Genomic DNA, 11,378 nt, shown 5'->3' with positions numbered 1-11,378 from the left:
TGAGCAACCACCCCCACCGCCACACGGATATCCTTACGGCCCTCCACCTGGTGCCTACCCGGGTTACCCGCATCCAGAGTATCAGCCACAACCGGGATATCCGCCTCATCCAGGATATCAACAACCCCACCCTCTGTACAGATGAAAAGTAAAGTCTAATTTAGGTAAGTGTAATATTTTTTTTCTATAGTCTTGTAGTTGGTAGTGGACGACCATTTTAATACCAAATAAATTATACATAACACAATATTAGCTACTATATAGTTCGATACTTTCTTATAACACCTTTATTTATTAATATGTATCTAATGCAACAATTTACCACTATACTTATTTTTCTAGGATGTTTAATTTTTAAAAATCTGCACGTTTTTTTTTTCAAATTTTAGACACTTGTTGAAATAAAAAGAAATTTTAAGTACAAATATTAAAAATTTACGAAAAAGCTTTCCTTATTACTCTTTTTAGAATGCACTATAAATCTGGCAATGTCTTAATTATATATCAATTTTCAAGAATAAAATAAAAGATATTCCAAAAATTTTGAAATATTATTTATTAAAAAACACTCTGCTACTGAACTAAATCGTTATATTTATCACAGTCTATTTATATTAGCAATTTTAAATGGTAGAGATGAAATTTTTTACGATAGTAAATAAGCGTTCTGAAATAGGAGAACCAATATTCATATAATAAATTGTTCTTTAGTTAATTTTGCCCTAGTTTAACCATCCCATTTAGACATATATATTATTAGCTTAGAATTGATAAAAGATCATTCGAAAAAATGTATGTAGTATATTAATTAAAGAAAAGTACTTGATAAATGGGAACTTTATTCAATTTGTTGCCAGTTATGTAGTCATTAGGTAAAATAAAATATCTAGTTGTACCTGTGTTTTTATTTTATCTATATTTGACGTCACACGAAGCATCTTAAGTGACTAGTGAGTCATTGTATACTTAAATATTTAGTCACTTTGCGTCGACTTCCTCAGTGAAATACAGTGTGACAATCTCCATACATCCTAATTAAAACTCAAGGATAATCACGAAACTAAGAATCACTTTTCAAATATCAATTAGTGGTTCACTACAGTCATTAGTTAATGATATGAATGATTAACACTAAACGTATTAGATACATATCTGAACTTCAATAAACTACACATGCATGTTTTTTTTGTGGGATGTTAATGAAATGGTACCCCACCCCACCTGCACTATCGGTATACACTGGCAGGTCACTAGTGAAGGATGATATATGAGAATGAAAGCAGCTCAGTTAGCCCATTGTGATAAATTCCACAAGAATTAACTGCGATGGTTTCCAGGGGAAACTACGTGGAAGTCAACCTGATAGAGTATATTCTTAGTAATGGAGTTGGTAAATCCCCATTATTAACAATCCCTTTCCCCCACATACGTATATTAGTCACCTATCCGTTTTTGACCGTAATACACGATGTTCAACTCCATTATTTAATTTTGTAAGAGTTGAAGTGGCAAAATGTTAGATTTCCTTTTTAGCCCTAAAAGTAAAGATTTCATCTACGAATAAGAATTTAATTTAAGCTAAACACAAGTTATATGTAACCTTGTAACCTACGCAGCTAAAGGCACGTCGCATTGTCACCTTCGTATCCATATTAGATAGTCGACCATTAACAGTTATGTATTAAGTTACATTACTGAACAATAAGTAATGAAATGCTGTTGATACCGATGACAATACCATCGTTATTATTTTATACAACAAGTAAATATATATATATATATATATATATATATATATACATATACATAACAAGTTAATATAGCAATACTAAAAAGTTAGAAAATGTAATAAATTAAAATATATTTTATTAAAAAATAAGCTTTTATACGTGGATATTGTGATGGATTCTTTTATAATCATTCTTCTTTTTCATTTCAAAGTTTCTTCTTATCGGTGCAACTAATTCATACATTCTCTTCCAGCCAGCTCTATTCCAGACCATATCTTTGACCTCCCTATACGACGTGACACTTAGTGTTTTCTTTATCTGTCCCATGTGGTTATTTATAATCGTATTCTGATCGATTTCTATTAACTATCAACAATGATTTCATATTAGTAATAAAGTAATTAATAGCTGTAATATGGGAAGAAAAATCCCCTCTTTTATAGTATTAATATTGTATAATGACACCATAACACATTTTGTGGTAGAAATAGTATTTATTATAGGCACTAATAATCTGATCTACAAAACTAATACATGATAGTTGCTTAAATTCTTTATTAAATTAAATATATTTAATTCTCATGTTACAGGATGGGTTGTAACATCTCGTGTCGTCCCTGCTGCTGTTGTTGCATTCCTTGTTTGTGCTGTGACTGTTGTGAACCTGAACGTCCCAGGGTGGTGCATCATCACCATGTAACCACGGTACCAGTGGGACAGCCGCAAATCATTATAAATCAACAACCACCTCCTTATAGGTAGTTTAAGTATCATAAACGTTTGCGCAGATGATGGACAGCCCTCGATGTACATTTTTGCCCGTATAAGTATTCTAAATATTACTTGATAATTCCTAACGAAAATATAGTTATTGGCCATTGTTTAATTATATACTATTTAAATTTAATCTAAAACTTTAATGATCGACATAATTTAAACTTTAATGCCATTCATAGTAAAGACGACCTTTTCATTATTTGCAATTTTTCAATTATTTTCAATGGTTCTGAATAGTACTTTAAAAAATACACTGTAAAAACAAGTAATAATTATTAATTAAATCTTGCACATAATTATACCACTAAAATTTTTGCAACTATTTACTTCATGTTTTACTTTTGACGGTTTTAAACACCTTTTGTCATTACAATAAAAAAAAAAAACTTCTGATAGTTCAATAAGCATATTAGTGGATTATTAATGTTCAATATTATAGCACTTAAAAAAAAAACTTTGATGAATATTGGAAATAGTATTTGAATACTAATAAATAATTCAAACGTTGCTAGATTTTGATATATAATGATAAAGTACAATATTGTGTCAAAATAAAACAAACTAATTCAAAATAAGATTCCAGTGGGTTCCAGTTCTTTCCCCTTTAAGCGTTGTTGCACGTAATTTAATTTTGTTCATTCCATTATAAATGTAATAATTATGTGCAACAATGCACTAAGTCCATTAAAGTGCTTGGCTTACTTACACAAAAAATAAATATTTATTACTAGCAAAATGTCACACGTCTGCGCAGGCGTACTTTATAAACCAATTTGTAAAAATATTATAATATAATTTATAATAAAATTTCAGATAAATAAATAAATAATGCAATGATATATATAATTATTCTATTTTGTAATTACTTAAAATACCAGGGTATATAGAGTCTTTAAACTTTTTCATTACTCGTAAAATGAATGAACTGATATAAATTTATTTTCTTATAGCTTACTAATTTGGAATTTATAGCCTAAAATAACCACTTGATTCAAGGCTGGTTTACTTCATTAAAACCACAAATCATTCTCCGTAAGTGCTTCACCACCACATTGTTGTATGTTATGCTTAGTTATAGTATGAGTTTTAGTAATTAAAATTAGGAATTAGAGTGTAGTAAACAAGGACCGTTTGTTGTAGCTAATAGATATTTCATTATAAAAAAATATTATAAGTGTCGATATCACCTTCAAATCAATAAATATATTGTTATATATACAACCACTATACTTAACCTTTTAAAAGTTAAATACATTTAAAAAAATAAATAGTGGTTGTTTATATTTATAAACGCAATTTGTATACAGTTCACAAGGTTTTTTACAATAAATAAAAATAATTATTTCATAAACAAAGATCTGATCTACTAACTGGAAATTTTAAAGAAGTTAATGATCTTTCAAGCACCGAAATACATATCAATTATTATAAAACTTTCGTCTAATGAATTTATACTGGTATATTCGTAAAAATTACCACTGTATGGTTTTTTACTATTAAACTGGACGTTTTCCTGAATATTTTTGAGCCTTCCATACTAATTTGATGACTGAACAAAAAAAGTGTTAATACGGGAGCTCAAAATTCTGTCTCAATTTAAATGCCTTTTACTCACAATGAGGTATTAGAGTGAAATAGTTATCCCACATCGGCAAAATTACTCCATGATGAATGTCACAAATAAAAAAAAAAGTATTTTAGCGCAAACCCATTGATTCGTCACATACATACGATAAAGCTTAAACTGTCAGGACCAAGTATCGAATTTTAATTAAATGATATATAAAAAAATCTATATTCTGGTACTTATTGATATACTTGTCATATTTAGATAGTAATTATCTGTACCGTTAGATATAAGAAACAGTATTTCGAATATAAAATACGAAAATAAAAATTTAAATTTTTCTAATTGTAATAGTCAAATCTCGAGTCATCATCATCATATTAGCCGTTAACTGACCTCTACTGAACATAGGTTTCCACCTTAAGGGGGAGTTTATTATTATGGTCATCAAGTCTCGAGTAGTTGACTATATTAGCCAGCATATATATTTTTGTGTATAGATAAATATAATCTTCATAATCTTACATTATGAACGAAAAGTATGCTGCATTTACATCTCTTCATAATGTATTACGTGGAGATATACCTACTAGATATAAATAATAAAATCCAAAGAGGTAATTATATAAAAAATAATGTACTTATGATATACAATATATATATATATATATATATATATATATATATATATATATATATATATATATATATATATATACTACTATACGTACTACTATACGTATAATATGCGCAACATATCCATGTTAGAAATACAAATACTTAGAACCTTTCAAGGTCTATTCATAAAACTTGAAAATGAACAGGTTCAATAATTTGTTATCTTCACATAGGTAGGTAAGATTCAATATTTTCATGGTAATTCAACAGAAATCCGTGCATACCTCTGTATCTATTTATCTCTTTGATATCGGATTAAAATGCAAATATTTGAAATTTTCTTGAATTTATAATTTCTTATTGTTACAAATATTTTTACTGGTTAATTTATCACTAGAATTACTTAGTAAGATAATGCGATCATTATTAATTCAAATAATGATCGTTATATATGTAACTATAATTATTCTGTTTCTTTGTATATTTCATAAATTTTATTCCTTTTATTTGTGTTTTATTACTCCTTATTATAAAGCATATTAAAATACCTGTAATACCTATAATACCTAAATGTTATATTTTAGAGTTTCATCCAAACAAGAATAAAAAAACCTAAACTTTAAACCGAATTCAAAAAGCAGGAGGTTCTAAATTCGGTTCCATTTTTTATGTTTGTTACCTCACAACTCCGTCAGTTGTAAACCCATTCAAAATATGCTTTTTTATCTGAAAAAATATACTTACAAATTAAGTGCATAGAAATTATATCAAAATCGGTTTAGTAGTTTAGTTTTTAAATTACAATAACTGGTTTTGCCAAAATTAAATTCGGTTTGTGGAATACGGTATTAATTATCGCTATTGGATATAATATATCTTGTAATATGAATTAAATTTGATGTACGATAAGAAATGTTTTTTGGTTTATATGCATATAAACCAAAAAACATAGGTGGCAAAAATATGGATTTAAACAAATGCCACTACAACTGTATAAATTTTGTATGTCAATTTTACTACTTCTAAGTGAAGGAGTCTGTGGTAACATAGAGTAGGAGTAAAATTCGACCGTCCGACATAAAAATTTATTTTGATAAAATTTTGAAAATTTAAAAATCTAAATAAATTCCCTTTTGGTCCTTGCATAGAATAGACCACCCCTTCCTTTCTGTGGGTGTCGTAAGAATCGACTAAGAGAGGGCGAGGGATGGGCAGCAGCGTTCCTCTTAAAACATCTCTAAAGTCTAACTGCGGTTGCCAACCCGCCTGCCATGCGCGGCAACTACTGGCAAAACCCTCTACGGGGGAGGCTTATGTTCAGCAGTGGACAGTCAAATATATTTTACGTTACAGATAATTATTTTCAAATGATTTTAGTGTAGGAGCTGTTTGCTAATAAATCAAATTGTTTTATTTATAAAAGCAAGTACGTATGAAATGTTTTGTTTCCATAGGCTCATCAAACACAAAATTAGAATATTCGCGTCATAAAGACAAATATTGTTCTTATGGTTTGGCCTTGTATTATCTACTTGTCAAGATGTCATAGATTTTAAAGAGAAACAAGCTCTTATGGCGAAGCGAAGAGTTAATAATGTAGAACAATTTTTATTATTGATGAAATATGAAATTGAAATTGATTTTTTTTAACAAGAACTACGTATTTTAAAGAAAAAAAAACAAAAACCTTTGTCATCTTTTATTAAAACATTTTCAATGTTTTTTTTTATGCTCTATTGGTTTAACGGACAATAAGCTTCGTAGCCTTGTTGTAATAAATTTATATACCGCTTAATACATAAGAAACTTCTCGCCGGAATAGACGTTTACATTTAGATAATGCGAAAATATTTATTGAATTGTGATAAAGTCTTATAAGAGCTCGGACATTAAAATATAAAGCTATACTTATGTTAAAATAATTCACTATACTTATCTATTATGTAGATAATTTTTTGTCTTACATTTATCAAACAAATAAGAAGGATAATCTTATAAACCAAAGGAGTCGGTAAGTCTGTCTATATTGCCCACTTTTATATGGTTAACTTTTCCATTAACGGTGTCGATACATATGACTAAAATTGAAAAACAAAACTGACTAACGTGTTTGAAATAATGAATTATATTACGTTTTATTTGAAATCATGTAATTTGTGTATTGATATTGTTAGTCCAATCCAGTGCCTAAAAATTTTATAGATAATACCTTAATATCTGTTATTTGACTTTCGAATCTCAGTTATTAAATTCTAATAATGATTAGGATAATAGTAATTGATTTTATACTTTGATCATCAGCTCTTATTGTACTAGGTTGTATTTAAAATATTTCTATTTTTATTGATGTTTACAGAATTATGGGTCTTAAAGTAACTGTCAGGCCATTCTGTTGTTGCTGCATTCCATGCATATGTTGCAATTGTGTTTATGAGAGTGATGATAATGTCAATACACCACGAGAGGAAGCGGTCGTATTCAACCGACCGATAAGTGACCCTCCACCTCCTTATTCCGCACCAACGGCATCGGCAATGACATCGTATCTACCACCATACACTGAAAAAGAAGCGAAGAACCAAACGCATACAAATAGTTCTTAAAATTAGGGTAAGTCCTAGAACATACGTTAATAATTTTACTTTAAATAATTGGAAGATATAACCATGGTTATCTAATGTCTAATATTTTTTATCATCCGTGGATGTCGTAAAGGGCAAACATAAGACTCTTGAAAGAAAATTCAACATCAAACTACCTGGTTTTGGTAGCTGTGGCTGGCTGGCTTGGTGTCCCATTTTTGTGATGATATACTCATACTTAGCAGATTAAATACCATTAATTAGCAATCACGGCCTTCCTGATTGTAAGGGTAGGTTGTAGATAAAATAATATGTCAACAAAATATTCCGAATGGGATTAAACAAAAAATCTTAGATGGACCTAATATAACGTACTTACGTATGAAGTTATAAGTAAAGACATTCTCAATAAAAAATATTCAATCTGCTGAGTCAGGATTGATGTTGTTTTTACGTGATTAAAAACTACAAAAATTGGAAGATTCTTAATTCATCTATCACTCACACATATACAATTATTCATCATTTGTGTATATTTACGTTACGTGCTATATTCGTAATTTTTTATTATAATAATAATACATGAATATTTATAATTGCAATGTTGAAAATTGTTTTAGGTATATGAACAAGCTATTGAAACACAAACTAGTCATGCTTTATATTTTGTATGAGTAACATGAATGTAAGGTGATATATATTAACGTCATAAGGAAAAGATAACTGTATACTATTGTATGTAGATAACAATAACATATACCTACATATTTGTTATTAAGTTATACATAACGCCCGCCAAGCAAAATATTAAGACGCTTGAAGAGGGATACTTAATAATAATAATAAATCAACGAGATAATCAAAATTGTTATTATAAAACGGTTCTTTTCTTGATATGCCTTCAGTACATACTTTATATATGACAAATAATGAAACGAACAGCGATACGATATATGACAAAGTGTGAAACAATCTGATAAATTTATCTTATCTTACCTACATACCCATAAATTGCAATTTGTGGGTTTTCGGCTGTTATTGGATAAATAGATACTTAAATTCAATATTATACATAGTGTTAAATTAATTGTTAGAGGAACAGAGTCGTATACATATACGACTCAGTTATTGCAGGTATGGTTACTAATTCATTTCTTTCGTTATTAAAAATTAACTTTAATATTAACTGACTTTTGTGAAGAATTATGATATTATACCAATTAGATAAAATGTTAAATTCGTATTTATAATATATTCTACTTGTTAATAAATGTGAAATAAATAATAGTAGCTACAAGATAACATGAAAGTTATAAGTATTTTATAATTAGGTCCATCCTCAATTGACTATTGATTTTTATAATAAATTCACTTATGTTTTATTGCCATGATCACATGGTAAGCAATAAATTGTGATAACTCATATCGTTATCTATTATTCTTGCTTGATTCTGTAAATAAATACTGTTTAGGATTATGAACGTTGCCAATAAAGTTAAATAAGAATATTTATGAATATTATGAATGTAAAAAAGAGTTTGTTAATTTTCAGTGCTTTTCTATGCAACTTAGAATGGCAAACAAGTTGACGGCCCACCTGATGGAAAGGGATAACCGTCGTCTATAGACATGAGCAGTACCATGGACATAACAGAGTATATTGTTTCGCTCATGATACCCCCCATGCGTTGCCATTCCTGAGGACTCAGGTGTTATTCCTCGGTACTCTGTAAATTCACTGCCATATCTCACCTTTCAAACCGAAACACAGCCATGCAAATGCTTCACGGTAGAAACACGAATGGGACTGAGGTGCCCAAGCTAACGACTTATGTACAAAGTCTCCCTCTGTAGTACTAAACCAATTATCATGAAAGTTTTAAATTTCATTATAATTTTAAATATTTGATAAATACGTATGAGGATTATATTTATCTATCTTCACGTCTATCCCTCACGGTGGAGGTAACTATACGAAAGCTCTCTCTCCCTATACTTACGTATACATATTACTTTTTCATGCATTTTTGTAACTTGTCTCATGCATGCACGCTGTTCCGGAGACTTGATTATTGTCTTAGAAAATGTTACTTAACTTTATTTTATATTTACAACAAAACAAATAATTTCATGATAACATAAAAAATTAAAGAAAAATTCGAGTTTGAAGGCGAACTCCTGATCATTATCGCTATTGATGATGTGAAGGAGAAGCGATCTATTTAAAGTTACATTAGCCATATAAAAGAACGGATAATAATTGCAAAGAAATATTTGATTATCTTAATCACAAAATAAATAAAAATGGCAAATTCTCAAAAGATTTCTTTAATAATCTGTTATTCACGATTATCAGATGTGATGGATACGACTAAAAAGTGGAAAAAGTTTGTTACGCGTAACATTTTAAATAAAGCTTCACTAATATTCACAATTCACAATTGATTAACAGGAATTTAGTTAATTTACTATATTTGTTCATTCCAATAATTTTTTCGACTTTATCCGGAAGTCTTCACGGTGAGTGCGGTGTTTATGGTACGTTACAGCGTCTCGCCTCGCTGTTTGCCGGAAACGATAAAGTTTTAAGGTTATTAATCAATTAGTTATAGAAATGAATGAATGAATGAGTATACTTTATTTGCATTATACAATATAGGAAATAAGCAAGGCAATTTACAAGAAATGTATAGAAAATAAAACTAAATTATATATAAACTTATTACCAAAGTTTCCTATGACCTATCAGATCTATATATTGTTTGTCAGTGACATCCGCAGTAGAATTTAGATAAAATACATTCAAAGATATTGAAATGATAACTGAAATCGTGAAATAAAGTAAATTTAAATCGGTGAATTTTCCTCATCCACCAATTATACTTCGATACCTAAAGATTGACAAAGGTAAATCGTATCGTAAATTAGATATAAGTTTTCCTTGATATGAGTCAGTTAATTGTGTTTAATGATGCCGGTGAGTGTTGAAATTTGGAATACATTCCACTGTATAGTGGATACAATTTTATTATACCATGAAGTTGGCAAACAAGCATACAATCTATCTAATGGTAAACAGTTACTGAAGAAGAAACCATAACATGCCCTTTTTGAAAAATTCTATACTATTGTCTCTAGGGAAAATTAGGAAGCTCATGTCACAGCCCGGGCGTTCACGGAAGAAAACGACTTTCAAAACGCACTGTACTTAACAATTTAGGTTTAAGCGTGTGAGGATGAATTTTAAGGGGAACTAGGATAAAAAGGGGTTATTATTAATGCAATGACTACTGAAAAGATTTGAACAAAATTTTGTGCACGGATAGGTTATATCTCAACTTACAATATAGGATATACTTTATTTATTATTTTTTGTGGGAGAAGCCTCCAGTTACTTTTAATCTTTATATAATGTTTTTATATGTATATGTGAGAACATTTGAATTAAAAAATTTGCGCATACGATCATTATGTACATATATTAGGTATATAAAAAACTTGTAACTTTTATATTTCTAGATTAAATCATGGGCCTATGCTGCAGTTGTTTCTGTGATGATGGAGGAGGCGTTAATGTAGTGGAACAACCCCAGGGACCTGGCTTTGGTGGACCAGACTCAGTTATGGTGGTAGAAGATGCTCCTGGTGGAAATCCATTGGCTAGATAATGAACAATGCGATCAGAAATAGAAATGTGTTCAATTCGGTAGAATTGAAACTTCATTTCGTAAATTAATTAGGAATAAATTTGCGGACATATTTGTAATTTTATTTTTAGAATTGTTATTTGTCCGTTAAAACAAGTACATATTTTTATATAATTTTATATAACATTAAAGTTACATTTTTATTGTAATGTGTACTTATTAATTAAAAATTAAATGAAGTACCTAACTACCTATATTTAATTATGTAATCCTTACTTATGAATGTGAAAGCGTGTTAGTTTGTTTATTTGTAACCTAAGAAAAAGTTATAGGTTACTTTTATCTTGGACAGGGAACATATTCCGGTCACGTTAACGAAGTCACGGGTAAAAGGTAGTCTTAACATAATTCCATGTTTCATTCTGATCATAACCTATGAAACAGTGTATATGCCTAA

General features: G+C 29.2%; 1 long non-coding RNA gene across 1 annotated transcript; it reads left to right on the top strand.

Annotated features, from left to right (window-relative positions):
* Positions 1-7,310: 7,310 nt before the first annotated feature.
* LOC128200187 (uncharacterized) lies at positions 7,311-11,169 on the top strand. The gene is made up of 2 exons (XR_008252587.1): positions 7,311-8,408; positions 10,794-11,169. It is a non-coding gene; the product is annotated as an uncharacterized LOC128200187 (long non-coding RNA).
* Positions 11,170-11,378: the final 209 nt, after the last annotated feature.

This window comes from Galleria mellonella, unplaced genomic scaffold, assembly GCF_026898425.1.
Source record: "Galleria mellonella isolate WM207_F2 unplaced genomic scaffold, CSIRO_AGI_GalMel_v1 utg165, whole genome shotgun sequence".
Lineage (NCBI taxonomy): Eukaryota > Metazoa > Arthropoda > Insecta > Lepidoptera > Pyralidae > Galleria > Galleria mellonella.
Note: the sequence above shows the minus strand (reverse complement) of the source record. Positions and strands in the feature narration are given on the sequence as shown.